Source organism: Tachypleus tridentatus, chromosome 5, assembly GCF_004210375.1.
Source record: "Tachypleus tridentatus isolate NWPU-2018 chromosome 5, ASM421037v1, whole genome shotgun sequence".
NCBI classification, from domain to species: Eukaryota; Metazoa; Arthropoda; class Merostomata; order Xiphosura; family Limulidae; genus Tachypleus; species Tachypleus tridentatus.
In genome coordinates this window covers 40,968,287-40,983,728 of record NC_134829.1, presented here as the reverse complement: position 1 = coordinate 40,983,728, position 15,442 = coordinate 40,968,287, and the positions used below count along the sequence as shown (strand labels likewise).

The 15,442-nt window shown below is 33.2% G+C and overlaps 1 pseudogene across 1 annotated transcript in view; it reads left to right on the top strand.

Annotated features, from left to right (window-relative positions):
* The window catches only part of LOC143251000 (CD109 antigen-like), a 91,242-nt pseudogene that overhangs the window by 47,957 nt on the left and 27,843 nt on the right, over positions 1–15,442 (top strand). The window contains exons 10-14 of the transcript XR_013028459.1: positions 6,523–6,585; positions 7,088–7,285; positions 7,999–8,148; positions 14,411–14,551; positions 15,113–15,161. The product of XR_013028459.1 is annotated as a CD109 antigen-like (transcript). The remainder of the gene's footprint in view (positions 1–6,522; positions 6,586–7,087; positions 7,286–7,998; positions 8,149–14,410; positions 14,552–15,112; positions 15,162–15,442) is intronic.

Here is a 15,442-nt window from a genome sequence, read left to right as displayed (position 1 = left end):
ATAATTACCTAAGGTCTCTAATCTCTGTTCGAAATGTGTTTATACTGTATTGTATCACTTGTTAATGGATGTGCCAGAAGTCCTAGAAGTTACGTGGTTGTGTATAATCAAGAAAATATTTGTTTATATCCTTTCTAAAGTAAATAAATGTATTTCGTTCTAGAATAATATTTAAATGAAATAGTCCTCCGTTTCCAATCAAATAATTAGGCCTATCCAATACTATATAATAGTGAGAAAGAAGAATATCAAATACCCTTAGAAATGATGTTAATATGTACCCTTAGAAATGGTGTTAACATGTACGCTTAGAAATGATGTTAATATGTACCCTTAGAAATGGTGTTAACATGTACCCTTAGAAATGGTGTTAACATGTACGCTTAGAAATGGTGTTAATATGTAGTTAACAAGATGTATACTTACCCTCTTTTCTCATTTAAAGTACTTTTTGGTATCAATTTTTAGATACTATAGCCAAAAAGAAGAAGTGACAATGAGATATCCGTATTTTCTGAGAGGAAGTGAGCGCTTGTTGTAATTTTTATGACTTTACGACTAACCTTTTTACTCCTGTTATAAAGTTAATCGGTATAAATAACAAAATATTCTGAAAAAAACGTCATATTACATACCTCAAACTTTAAATAATGTAAAAAAAGGAAATAATTCATTTCAGTTTAATACTAGGTAAAATTCCTGCGTGTTGTAACCCTGGGAATTAACTTCTCATATGGACACCAGCTGCCTCGTAGGATGTAGGATTCTTTTAGTGATATTACCGGTGGTATTTTGGCTTATTCATTTCCCATCTTTTACTTTTCCTTTCTACACCATATGGTACATTGTTTTCAAAAAGTCTCACACTCTCTGAATGCCGATGAAGACCTCCCACGTTTGTCATCTTTATCTTACTAATACAGATGATGACGATACTCTGCCAATAGAGTTGTGCTGGATTTGATAAAGAGGCTTCTCCTGCAAGTATGTCAGACCTCTCATTCACATATTCCCCTGAATGGATTGGCAGATGCATCAAAGTAATGATTCAATTGCTTTGCCTTACTTCAGGGTACCAATCACTTTAAAGGTTTTCCAATACTGCCATATGAACCAATTGCAAATATCATGTTAATAGCAATATATTCTAGCTACATTTGTGTGTTACTTCTAGAAGGTTAAATGTTCTACTAGTAGTATTATGTAAAATGCTATTGCCTTGCAAGACAGTGAAGGCTAACCAACTCTACCACTACCTCTGGTGATACTTGATTGTTCACCATTAAATGGATTCTGACACGCTCTTTATGCTACACTCTCTGCTTTATCTTTACATTTTCTATGATTATTTCCAAAGATAAAGGACAAAAATGTGTTTATATATAGAACGATTAGAGATCTGATGGTGAAGAATTATTTAAGTGGTTTCTGTATAACATCTGTCCATCAATGACTGTCTCTTGAGGTGCCTTTTAGGCTGTTTTCTGCTTAACTGGTGTCTGCAGGATCATCGTGAAGCTAGAATCTCCCAGCTGACAAGGGCAGTGGCTCGGTAATAGAATGTGTGGTCTTTACAATATTATGTCCTAATGAGGAGTTTTGCTCGTAAATATTGTTGCTGTTCTTTGATGCAACTGACTCCTGTGGGGTTATAATAGTTTTCATGGGGATAGCTATAATAAAACCCCTGACTATTTTTCAAATGGTAATTTGTATATTTTTATTCCTATAAAACTGAGTAGAAATACCAAAGATCAATATGAGTGCTACATATAAGACTATTTTATAAGGCATAAATAGTGACTCACTTCAGCTCGTCTCCCCAGTGGTACAGTAGTATGTCTGCGGACTTACAACGATAAAAATCTTGTTTCAATACCTGTGGTGGACAGAGTACATACAGTTCATTGCGCATTTGTGTTCAACTTCGAACAAAAAAACACTTAAGCTCTATTTTCTGCTGCAGTTTTATGTGGGTGATGCATTTTGTAGCTCTCGTTAACATGGTGGCTGTTAAAGTTGTCTGTCCAGTGGTTATTCCTAGGTATTTCAGTATTTGTTCCAGAATCATAACAGTGCCAATACAGTGGAATGACGACTTACCCTTATTCGCAGGTCTGTGGCTTTGGAGGACTGATGGACACTCTTGCGTCATTGAACTACTTGACCATCCATCGAGAGTTGGTTGTATTTTGCTTCCAAGTTCAGTTTTGCTAGAGCCTCTGCTTACACCAACATTGTTCGCCAAAGGATAGTTCATGGCATTTGGTTAGACTGTTAGGATGAGCTAGATTCGTAGAGTAGACGTTGAAGAATAGTGGCACAAATGGTGATTCTAGAGGCAGACCATTGTTGATGATGGTCATTTCCAATTTCTAGTTTTGTGGTCAATAATGTATTTTCTTCTAGTTACTGTAGTTACAACTCATCTTACACATATTACAATCATGAATGATCTAAACACGTGTTCAACAAGAATGGGTAGCTGAACAGACATCTTCCAGATTTAAAGTTACTGCTAAGGTATTCTTACCAGTTTAAAGCCTTTTTCATTCATCAGTTGTAAATTCAGCAGCACTGATCCAGGTTTCTGTTCCATTGCAGTATCCAGTTAATGATAATGATACATGTGGTTCAGTTTTATAGGCAAATATTTTAGCTACATTCTTCTCTGAAATCTTGCCAATGACGTTCTTTATTACAATGATCCACTGGTCTTTAAGGATATAGTAATCGTTAATAGGTTTCAGTAAGGATTTGATAAAAGCATTTGTTCATATTTCAGGGATGATCCTGTTTCCCAGCTATATTGATGCTCCAACACTAAATTTAACAGTGTGGCTTCTGTAAACTTCTTACATGAGAGGATATTACACCAGCAGGACCTATAGATCTATCTTTAGATGTAATTATGGCTCTATGTGTCTTATCCAAAGTAAGGATGGTTTCCATAACATAGAGATTCCTTTAGCTTGAGCCTCTTTTGGATGTTACTATGGTCACATTGATTAACGTACCTGAGCATGAAGGCCTGCTTTTATTTTCATCCATACGAACAACGTCATTATCTTAAGCAACTAACACTATCATCTTTTAATACTTGCAAAAGGTTGTGAAAGTCAGAATATGAAGTATCTGTGAGATTAGCATGACTACACAGCTCATTTCATTTCTTCTTACGTGCCTTAAAGCCAGTAACTCATGAGGAACACAAGTTCCTCTTGTGCAATCCTAGCCTCCTCTTCCCAGATTGGGTCATACCTTAGCCATAATAATTCAGTATTGTTTAAATGTGTTACTAGTATCACTATTCTACCAGGATGGGTTTTTGTTTTTTTTGCGGAAGTTGCCTGATTGATTTTGTTCAATGGTGGAGAGATGCTTAAAGATATAAGTTCTGCCACAAAGATTAACACTGCTATACAAGTTTTTCGATTGATTATCACTTTATCTTCCAGTTGTCCCATGTGTCACTTTAGTAATTAGGAATTTTAAATAAGTTTTAAAAGTATAAAGTTGGTGGCTACACTGTGGAAAGTAGGATTTAAACCTTTGTCATTAGCATCAGCACTAGCATCCCAAGTGAGATATCTCACAATGAAGTACATATTTTCCTCTTCCTGTGAACCTTTGAGAGCACAATTTATACACTATAGGCTATTTCAGCAGTTCTTAGCCAAATATTTCTTTAAGTGCCAACTGAAATACGTGTTGTCTTGCAGTTTGCTTCTTCCATTATGAGTCAATAACTATTTAAATAACCTTTGAGTTCTTCTGGACTTAAAGGTACATTTATTTATATGTGGCTTTAATTGGTTTTAGTTTCTCACTGCCTACTGAATAGTTTCTTTACAAAAGTACACCAACTCTGCTTTAGTCTACTTTACAAGCCATCATCCAAAAAGACATCTATAAATTGGTCCCATAGAAACAAATCCATCATTTCATGTGGAATATGTGGATAACATCTTCAGAAAATTTGGATAAGGTCCTGTCTCTCCTCTTTTTCTGTTTCTAAATTTTGCTGTAGAAACTGTCTTCTGATAAAACATTTTAAATCCATTTGAAAAAGCTGCCCCTAATACCTGATAATTAGTTATTATGTTTCTCAAAAGATTTCTTAAAATTGTTAAAGCTGCTATTTTTAAAGAAGCAGCAATAATATAGTAAGCAGCAACTTGCTGTTCACAATTCTACTCATTTGGCTTCGTAATTATGTCAAACTGAACCTCCCATGGTACTCTTCCTTCTTGGTTCGTTTTCTTTCTAGATTTGGCAATGTTGTTGAAATGGCCTGTTAACTTTATTAACTTAATGAAACATTAGTGTAGCTGGAGTATTCTGTGTAAGGCTTGCAGCCATAAGTGGCACAAAAGTAGTGGCAAATAATGCGAGCCAGATGGGTTTTCCAACTCATTGTTGCATAAGTAGTAGTGTTTCACGTAAAATGCTTTAGCAAATGCAGAAAGAGGTTTGTGGCAGGTTTTATCCTTTGCATTTGCACTTCAGTTATAATCCTTTTGTATATCATTGATATCCTTTAGTACTTCTTTAAATGTACTGTTATAATCTATATGTAACTCAATAATGCCCTTTGGTATTTCTATAACTGTTTTGTTATATGTAACTCAATGATGTCCTTTTGTATTTCTGTAACTGTTTTGTTATATGTAACTCAATGATGTCCTTTTGTATTTCTGTAACTGTTTTGTTATATGTAACTCAATGATGTCCTTTTGTATTTCTGTAACTGTTTTGTTATATGTAACTCAATGATGTCCTTTTGTATTTCTGTAACTGTTTTGTTATATGTAACTCAATGATGTCCTTCTGTATTTCTATAATTTATTTCAATGATGTCAATTTGCACTTCCTTTTTCTTTAATTTCATTGAAGCCTTTAATTCATGTACTATGGTTTCATGGAACTTGTCTTCAAGCATACTGTTTTTGTTCATAGTTTTCTTTAAATTTTGTCTTATTACTGGCATTTCTCTTTTAAATTCTAATCTCTTTTTTTTCTAGTTTTCTTCAGTCTAGTTCTAATCTTTCAACTTTTTTTTCATGATTTCTTTTAGTTTGTCTTTTTTCCACTGTTTCACCATTACCATAAAAATGTTTAATCTTTATTGATGCATGCATTATCATCTTGGAATTCAGCCTGGAGTTTATCCCAGTAACCCTATTCATGACAACATTTTTGTAATTATTTCTATTCTTTGCTACATATTTCAGAATTATTTAGTAAAAAAGGAATAATGTAAAGAATATTCAATTTAATAAAAAAATATATTTCCAACTTCAAGACCCATAATTCGGATAATTAACGTTTTTCACTAGGCCTAACTTTGCAAATAAAGTATTTATAAATAGAATTCGACTTATCTACCGAAATTTTGTACCTTATTTTTTTTAGCTAAAAATCACAAACTCAGCATTCACTACAAGTTTAGGGTTTTCAAGAAAGAAAAGTGTAACCTAATGTGACCAGGGATTATGATAAATGATTCTAGAGACAACCTTATTTCTTTTATGTTTATCAAGGGGTGATGTTGGTTTTGCCCTATGCTACTAGTATCAATTCTCCAAACTTTAGATAAAAAAGCTTCAGATGGTCACTTCTATCACATTACATTAAACTTTCTTTCAGTTAAATAACAATATGGACATCTCAGTTAGAAACAGGTTACAACACTTCTGCTAATAAACAGCTCTACATCTAGATAGTTAAATCAGATTGTATTGTACAAGAATATCATATAGCTATTATAAGTTATTACACAAAATGTGCTTTTCTTTCATACAGAAGTGCATGAAGGCGAAATAACTTATAGAAAATTAAAAACACTTAAATAAGATATATAAACTTTTCAAAGAAAATGTTTAAAATGATTTAAAGAAAATATTTTTAATTTTTTTCCTTTTTAAATACTATACTTATATTATTTTATTATTAATAACTGTTGTTGTAAAAAAATACTATATGTGTATATTATATTCTTATCTTTAGTTACAGACTAATATGATAATATTCTATAAGTTACAATATTTCAAATATTCTATTTCTTGTTAAAAGTGACACAACTGTCATTTACTATTATATCTTGTTAAAAGATAAAGTCTGGCATTGCCAATTAACTCTGTAATCTGTGGATCATGGGTTCAGATCCCATAAACAAATGTTTATCATTTCCAGCAAGAGAAGGAAGAAATGATATAATGGTCAATACCACTGTTCAATTAGAATAGCCAAGCAGTTGACAGTGAGTGCATGGTGTTAATTTAAAAAAGCCTTCCCTCTGGTCTATCATGTGTGCATTATAGACAGATAGCACAATTAGCCTTCAAATAGCTTTGTATAAATTCAACAAATGAAAGCAAGGTTATGATATAAAATTCCTTGTGAAGTCAGTTTTATGGTACTATAAATGTGAAAGCAGTTTTTCTGCCTTAACGTTTATATCTTTAAACATATACAAACTTTTCAGAATATTTAATGTCTGTGTGTGTCTTCTTTCTTTAGGCTGGAGAATATGCCATCTTCCATGTCTGGGCAAATTTTTATATGAAGACATTCCATTATCTGGTATGTGGTAATGTTTTTAAGACTGTTGCAGCTTAGTAAAATAAAAAAGCTACTTTAACAATTTTGTAAATTAACTTATTTTAACAAAAAATTAATTAGCTAAGTTGTATTTTTTCACTTCAGTTGCTATTGATTATAAATATATGTACTGTACTTTTATGTAATCATAGTTAACCACACATCTTTGAATAAACTGGACTAAAGCTACTGTTTAAAGCAAATGACTGTGAAAAGATAGATATATTTTAATTACAATATCTTATAACTGTTACATTTATGTGAAAAACTCAAATTACTAAATTGAATTAGCAACGAACATGAATATTGTACATTTAATATATAACAGAGTCAGGTAAACTACAATGGAGATTTCTGAGAAGTAATATGTATAACGAAAATGTTTTGGTCCAGTATATTATAATCTGTACAACCTATAATTTCAATTTTCTTACAAATTTTGTTGATTAAGGTTACAGTACATAATAATAACTTTCTAATACAGGTGGTTTCTAAAGGGATCATAATTGTGGATGGTGTGGAAAAAGTGAATGGAATGATAAACAGCATTACCACCTTCTCAGTTGCAATCTCACCAGAAATGGCTCCTTCATGTAACGTAATAGTATACCATGTGACAACAGATGGCTATGTGCTTACTGACAGCGTAATATTACCAGTTGCTGCAATTAACCGAGCAGATGTTAGTAGTACTTTTAAGTATCTTGCCTGAAAAATAAATATTTACAAATTAATGGTGCTTAAAAATGCAAGATATGTAATACTAGATCTAAAATTGTAAAATCTATTAGGTGAAAGTATGTGAATGGAAAATTTTGGGCAAATTTAATGTAAAAAAGTATTTTCATACATTCACAAAATTTAGAAGCTCGAGGTATTTTAATACTCGAGGTAATATCGATAGCTATGTAATTCAAGATATTTGAACTTAGACATACTTTGATGGGCTTATCATAAAAGTTATGTTTTTATTTTTTAATCAATATTATAGATGTTGGTTTGGTACTTTAATTATGTTTCGTATTTATTAAACATGATTCAACAAACGTTCAAAGTTACAGTTTATTACATATTTCAGTATTAGAATATTACGAATATGATATAATTAACGAATTAAGTAAAATGTTAATAAACTTCTGTAATGATTAGCAGTTACGACATTCAACATATTTCTATAAAAAACTGGAAATAAACTATATTTAAATATTTATGCATATTGTGGCTGAATAGTTTTATACTGCCCATTTTAACATTTTTATGCAAAGAAATTATGCGTTTTGAACTTATTATTTTACGGTATTTTTCTTAGAAATGTATTGGTATTATAGAGAGGATGCCAATTTTTAAAGGTAAAATTATTACATATTGTACTTTAAGTTTAATCTTTTATTTCAGTTCTCCATGGAAATCAACACAAAACAAGATCGGTCAGGTAATCTGATTGAGTTAGTGCCAGTCCTTACTATAGAATCTATTATCGGCTTCTCGGCATTTGACGATGATTGGACAGCTTCACAAGGGCGAGACGAGCTGACACCAACAAGAGTAAGTTTCAAGCTAATTCGAAAGGTATTTTCAACTTCCCAAAAGTAAAGAGTCCCGGCATGGCCAGGTGGGTTGAGGCGTTCGACTCGTAATCTGGAGGTCGCGGGTTCGAATCCCCAATCGCACCAAACATTTTCACCATTTCATCTGTGGGGGCGTTAAAATGTGTCAGTCACTATTTGTTGGTAAAAGAGTAGCCCAAGAGTTGGCGGTGGATGGTGATGACTAGCTGCCTTATCTGCTAAATTAGGGACGGCTAGCGCAGATAGACCTAGTGTAGCTTTGCGCGAAATTCAGAAACAAACAAAGATTAAGATAATTGAAAGTAATAAGAGATTCAAATTAAGGAACTTTGCAACGGACAGTTTTACAGACAATAATGACTCAATTTTAAATAATTATATTATATGAAATATAGATTTCAAATTGAATCAGTAAGTTTTGAGGTGCCTTCATGAACGTAAAGAAGTATAAACCAATAAAATGTGGCTGAAAGTTAAATTAGCCCCTGACTGAATAATTTTACTCGAAGGAAAGGTCACAAAATATTTACATACTGGTTTCAAGAGAAAAAGTTCACTGGTTGAGTAATTTCAAAAAAGTGACAAAAATTAATAAACCCAAAATTTTTATTAGGATAACGTTACTGAAAAACGTTGAATTAAAAACAAATTGTTCATTTATTTTTAGGAACAAAACCACCACTTGCAAAGGGGATTTGATTATACAGTTCTTTCTGAAAATATCATATATCTTTATACGTTAAACAATTGTCTTCTTGTAGAAAAGGTACATCATGGAAGCACAAATAATCGTTTTGCTCTAAGCTATACTTATAATGTTGTAATTTGTTTGATTTAAATCTTAGCTAGAAAGCGTAAGATCAAGAAGGTTCTAGAAATATCTAGAAACACACATGTAAATAATAAATATAGCATTTCGTGAAGCACCATTAAGTCAGCTAGGGAGAGGGTTGTTTTAATAAAACAATAGAGTGATTTTTTATAATAGAGAGTGTTTGTTTTGAATTTCTTGCAAAACTACACGAGGGCTATCTGCGTTAGCCGTACCTAATTCAGCAGTGTAAGACTAGAGGGAAGGCAGCTAGTCATCACCTCCCACCGCCGACTCATGGGCTACTCTTACCAACGAATAGCGGGATTGATCGTCACATTATAACGCTCCCACGGCTGAAAGGGCGAACATATTTGGTACGACTGGGATTCGAACCCGCGACCCTCAGAGGACGAGTTGAACGCCTTAACCCACCTGGCCATGCCGGGCCGATAGGGAGTGAACCAGTCGTGCAGTGTGTTAGCTATAGTGATTACTTTGTACAAACAAGTCCATTTGTATAACGAAGGGTAAATTAACGTTATTTGAAAGTAGGCCTAGGGAAGTATACTAGCATTAGAGCAAATAGAAATGTTAAAGGACCAAATTAAGTAATATGTTATTGTTATGTGAGCAGGAAATGAAGTTATTTTTATTAGATAATCTAAAAAAACCCTTCAATGAAAGAATTGAATTATAAATTTTAGTGAATATTTCTCACAAAAAATTAAAAGAATTTAGAATCACTAAATACAGAATAAAAAATTCAAATTTAAATTGAAAATAGAGATGCTTGGTTATTCATATATCTGCCATAAAAAGTATCAAAAGATATATATACATGCTGCAATAAAAATTGTACAAGTAAGAAAGATTTGTTGGGTTGAATTTGGTTAAAAATATTTAAATATATGCTTGATATGTATACGATTTATAAAAACTGTATGTCTTTATCGAAATATCTAAAGCTAATACCCACAAATGTGTCAAGAAAGCTCAAAATTTTTTTTGTAGGAATCAGGTAGGTAAGTAGCAGACGAAAACGTTGCTATTTTAGCCCTTTTTTTAACTTTTATACCAGAAACGTAAGGGATGTTTTTAGCGTATTATTAGTTTATATGCGCATAATACAGGGTGGCCCGTAAGTCCCTACCCATCCATATGTTATCATGTTATATTCAATTACGCATGTATTATAATTTTTTTTTCTTTTTTGTCAGAAAAATATGGCCGATTTAAGCCCATTTACACTTGAAAATGTCTCACAGAACATGGCGTCGCATAATATTTTGCAGCGAGAATGAGGGCAGCACACAGATATACTGAATACATAAGGTATATGGATGGGTAGGAACTTACGGGCCACCCTGTATATCGTTACTAATACTTCGAATGGTCGGTTTTTTGCTTAGGAATTGAACTGGATGGTTTTTCGACGCGTGAATTACATGGAAACCTTTTCGATCACATTTTTTGTTGTTAGTACTGTATTATTTTTAAGACTGCAACTTTATACCTTTTGTATGAACTTCATGGTACATATTCTATAAAGAATTAAACCCAATATTAAAATACGTACATTTAGGTCAATATGGTTTTCTTCTTGGTTTTTCAGACTATATTTGAGCAACCTTAAAACAGGGAGTTTGCACAAATTATGAAAATTGTGGAAAATTGCGCATTTTTTTAAACAAGATTTTCGGTTCTAGAATCCCATACAATCAATATTTTTTATTATCAGAAAATGACCTAAAACAGCCTCTGATATCTAACCCCATCTCTCCCCAGTTCCCATTTTCACTGATGACATTCTGTACAGTATATCGTTGTGATTTTCTCAGTCTGGCAAAAACGATATCAAGAAAATATGATTCGTAAAATGAGAAATACGCTCACTTGGCAATACTGATCAGCAACAGACGAACTACGTACCTCCATCTGCAAGTGAATAGGTCCCACGTGACTGTACTTTCGAAAGTTATTGCAAGTCTAAATTAAGTTCAATACTCATATAGCTAGAATCAATAATTTACTGGTAGATAAAGAACGTGACAATTCAGAATTTTCTCATTTCGGTCTTCAGCATAAACATTTCCACAATAAACAACAATATTTCTTAGAATTATTTTATTAAAAAAAACAGAGAGTTTGTTTTTGTTTTTGTTTTTTTGGAATTTCGCACAAAGCTACTCGAGGGCTATCTGTGCTAGCCGTCCCTAATTTAGCAGTGTAAGACGAGAGGGAAGGCAGCTAGTCATCACCACCCACCGCCAATTCTTGGGCTATTCTTTTACCAACGAATAGTGGGATTGACCTTCACGCCCATAATTGGTTTTAGGTAATTGTTTCAGAGCAGATGCATGTGGTATATTGTTAGCCTTTTCGACTTGTTGGGTGATAGTGTTTTGGTTATAACTTCTTTCAGTCATAGTATGTTTCAAATAATTAATGTGACGGTCATATTTTGTAGTATCAGAGCATATCTTCTTTAAGCTAAGTGCTTGATTGAATGTGATGTTGAGTGTGAAGGATGACAGCTTTGATTATGTAAGTGTCGTGATTAAAGATTTATCCGTTGATTTTCGGTGCAAGTCACTATGTAGAACACCATCTTTTGATGTTAGGGTTACATTCAAGTGGAGTACATTTAATAAATTGTGGAAGGTGCTAGCACGTCTATAAAAGAACAGTAATGAATCTTCGTCTCCCACCCAAATGAAGAAAACAATGTCATCGATGTAGCGTCTCTAAAACGTTGGTTCGTCTGTGCAGCTGTCCAAAAGTTTCGTTTCTAAGTCTCTCACAAAAATGTTGGCACAGTTTGGTGCCATCTTGATGTCCATAGCCGTGCCTCTGTTTTTAAGTATAGAACTCATTATTAAAATGAAAACTGTGTGTGTAAGTACTAGTTAATCGAAGTCTGTAATAATTTGAGTGTTGGGTTTGTCTAGTTTCTGCAGAGAAGATTCTTGGGCTTTTAGGCCTTCGTCGTGGGGAATGTTTGTGTATAGAGAAGAAACATACACATTACAGAGTGTGGTGTTTCGAGGAAGTTTTCCGTTGTTGTTGATGTCAGAGGTCATGTTTAATCAGTGATGTCGAGAAAACCCACTTGTAGAGAAATGTATATGTAAAAACGGCTCGTTTGGGTTGAGAAAAGTTTTTTTACGTAGAGGAGTGAAAAAAAAATTTCTCAACCCAAACGAGCCGTTTTTACATATATATAGGTCATGTTTGGAAAATTTGCTGCGTCTTTAATGTACGACATCAAACGTGGGGAGAGGGGGGAGGATATCTTTTGATGTGATGATCAACATAAGCGGATATGTTTTCAGTAGGCCTACCGCATAATACAAGTTTTAAAAATAGGAAAAATAACTGATTGGGCATAACTTACTAACACAATTTCACAATCTTCAAATAAATATTCAAATATTAAAAGGTAATATTGTTAACAGGAATAGAAATTGGTTTTCAGAACTATGAATACGTTCCAAAATTGAAAAAATAGGCCTAGTTTTTCCTGTGAAGTAAAATTTCTGTTGCGCGTGAGAAGTGGATGTTCCTATAACCAATTTAAAAATCTAATATATATTCAGTTATTTCAGGAGTCTGCCCACAAATATTCAAGTGAATAATAATTAATGAAAATCTCCAATTATCTTTCTTCATGAATACGGTAGCTGTGCTTATGGGATAAGCTAATGTTGATAAACCCATCAATGCCTATTTAGAGACTGTTTGCTTTCAAAAACATTATCCTAAAAGTAACAAATGTAACACCCCACAGCACGTTAGATAATGCCCCACAAATACTTGTAGCAAGTGTTTTCTTCATTCACTATCTCTTTCTTCCTACTTGTAGTATCTCCAGTATGCTGTCTGCCATTGAAAAGCCACATCTTTGGTCAATCTTCAGAGACATGCAAAAATGTGAATATTTTGACCCTGATTTAATTGATGCCACGTATTCTCACAGTAGTATCAGTTATGTAAAGGTTATTTTCAACCTTCACTAACTAAAGGTATGGCATACTCCTTATTTCTATCCCTGGTTATTATGATTAAGGCCCGGCATAGCCAGGTGAGTTAAGGCGTTTGACTTGTAACCTGAGGGTCGAGGGTTCGAATCCACGTCGCACCAAACGTGCTCGCCCTTTCAGCCGTGGGGGCGTTATAATATGCTGTCAATCCCACTATTCGTTGGTAAAAGAGTAGCCCAAGAGTTGGCGGTGGGTGGTGATGACTAGCTGCCTTCCCTCTAGTCTTACACTGCTAAATTAGGGACGGCTAACGCAGATAGCCCTCGTGTAGCTTTGTGCGAAATTCACAAAAACAAACAAACAAAACAAACAATCTTTTAACGACTCCACAATTGCAGAGAAACTTGTTTGATCATTTTGTAAGCTAATTGGAATACGAAGGTCTAAGAAACCACAGCACGTGCACGACACTCTTTATAATAAAATGTAACTAACATCATGGAAAGCCGGTGTTAAAATTAGGATTTCAAAAGATTTCGTAGAGTGCGTTATAAAAACGTATAGTTTTACGTATCTTTATGTTATCTAATGAAAGACATAAATTAACAACATTGTTAAGAACGGACACTATTTTTCGTCCACCCTTGTACGTTTTCTAAAAGAAGAAATATAGACAGAAAATTTTAACATCACTCAAAAATACATGTAGTAATTATAAATAATATTTGAAACGTTTTATATGCAATTTGACGCATATATTTTATTTCTGCGTTGAGACAATGTGATAACAACTTACTCATTCGTTGACATCCAGATATTTCCATTTCTTATGCAACGTTTTATGTAGCAATTGCTACTATGCAACAATTTTGAAGCAAATTATATCATACTTCCCTTTCTTTACCAATCGTTTTAATAGAACACTAAAGTTTTATGTCTTGTATGATTTCAGAATATGAAATTTTTCTGTCTGCCCGAAAGTTCTGAAATATAAACCTTATAGAAGGAACAAGTTGTAAGTGTCATATGCCCTTGCAAATCACCACATGTTACTTACTTGTAACAAGAAGGGTCAATTTTTTAACCTGTTTAAAACAGGTCATATGGGTGGCAAGGGGAAAAGATAATAAGATATGCAAGTTGTTTACATATATCTTGAATAACTCTTTTACAATATTCGCTCCATTACGTTTGTTTTACATGCATGTAGATGAATGTAAAATTTATAGAATGATATTAGTGCTGATTTATACGTACTATCAGAAACTGCTTAGTGAATATCCAACCTTTATCAATAAGTCAGCCATTTGTCTGATAAGATAATGATATTATTGCTGATTTATACGTACCACCAGAAACTGCTCAGTGAATATCCAACCTTTGTCAATAAGTCAGCCACTTGTCTGACAAGATCATTTTTTGCCCATTTGTTATTCATTTTTCAGGCGGTAGAAGCTATGTATAAATTTGAGGAGTCGCATTTACGACTACAGCGAGCAGTTTGGCGAGATCGAGAGGGCGACCCAGAAAATATCCATTATTATTCCACATCCAGTTATGGAAGAGACTCTAATCAGACTTTTGCTGTAAGTTTTAATATTTAACTTGATGATAAATATTTGTTCGTGTAACTCACCTCTCACCTTTCGCTCCTGTTATAATTGCTATGTTATTTTGTATTAAGTGATAAGTATTATATATGATATCATTAAGGTGGTTTTGTTGAATTTTGTGAATTAGTGTGTAAGTATTTTAATAAAGTCAACCATTTCATCCAATCTTTATATTATAGTTTATATCATATAAACCCATGAGCTTTACTGAACCTTGGACTTCCCATACACTAAGCAAATAAATGTTTTCCAAAAGGAACTAAAGAGTTAACGTGCTAGTAAGACTTACACAAACTGTTCAAATATTTTGTGAGATGTAACCAATATATCGACTTCTTAAAGTGACAGCTTATCTTATTCAATAATGATTTAAAAGGTTTTTAATAGAATCATTATGAGTCTAATTTCCAATATTGAATTCTAATGAAAGAGGTACAGACATGAAAACGGTCTAGCATCTCTCAAAGATGCATGCAGTAACCATCTGTCAATGTTTAGTCATAAGAACTAACATACGTTTCTCTTCCTTTTCAGTTTTCGAGTCTAATAGTGTTCACGAATATGGTTGTATCGTCAATGCCGAGTGAGTAATTTTAGTATTATTTCTCAGATACTTCTACATAGTCAAGTATATTAATTCTGTGTAGTAGATGTACGTGACAATGTTCATTTCAAATATGCCTTGTACGGTATCCGAACTGTTTGGCAGTTTGGGGGACCGTCAGTAAATCGAGGCGTTTATCATACGATAGTCACCTAAGCTACAAAATGAATGTCGAGCTAAATTGTTTACAAAATTAAAGTAACATAAACATACTTGTTTTATGGTTTCTGCTTATTGTGATCGTGTTGCATATTCAGTTA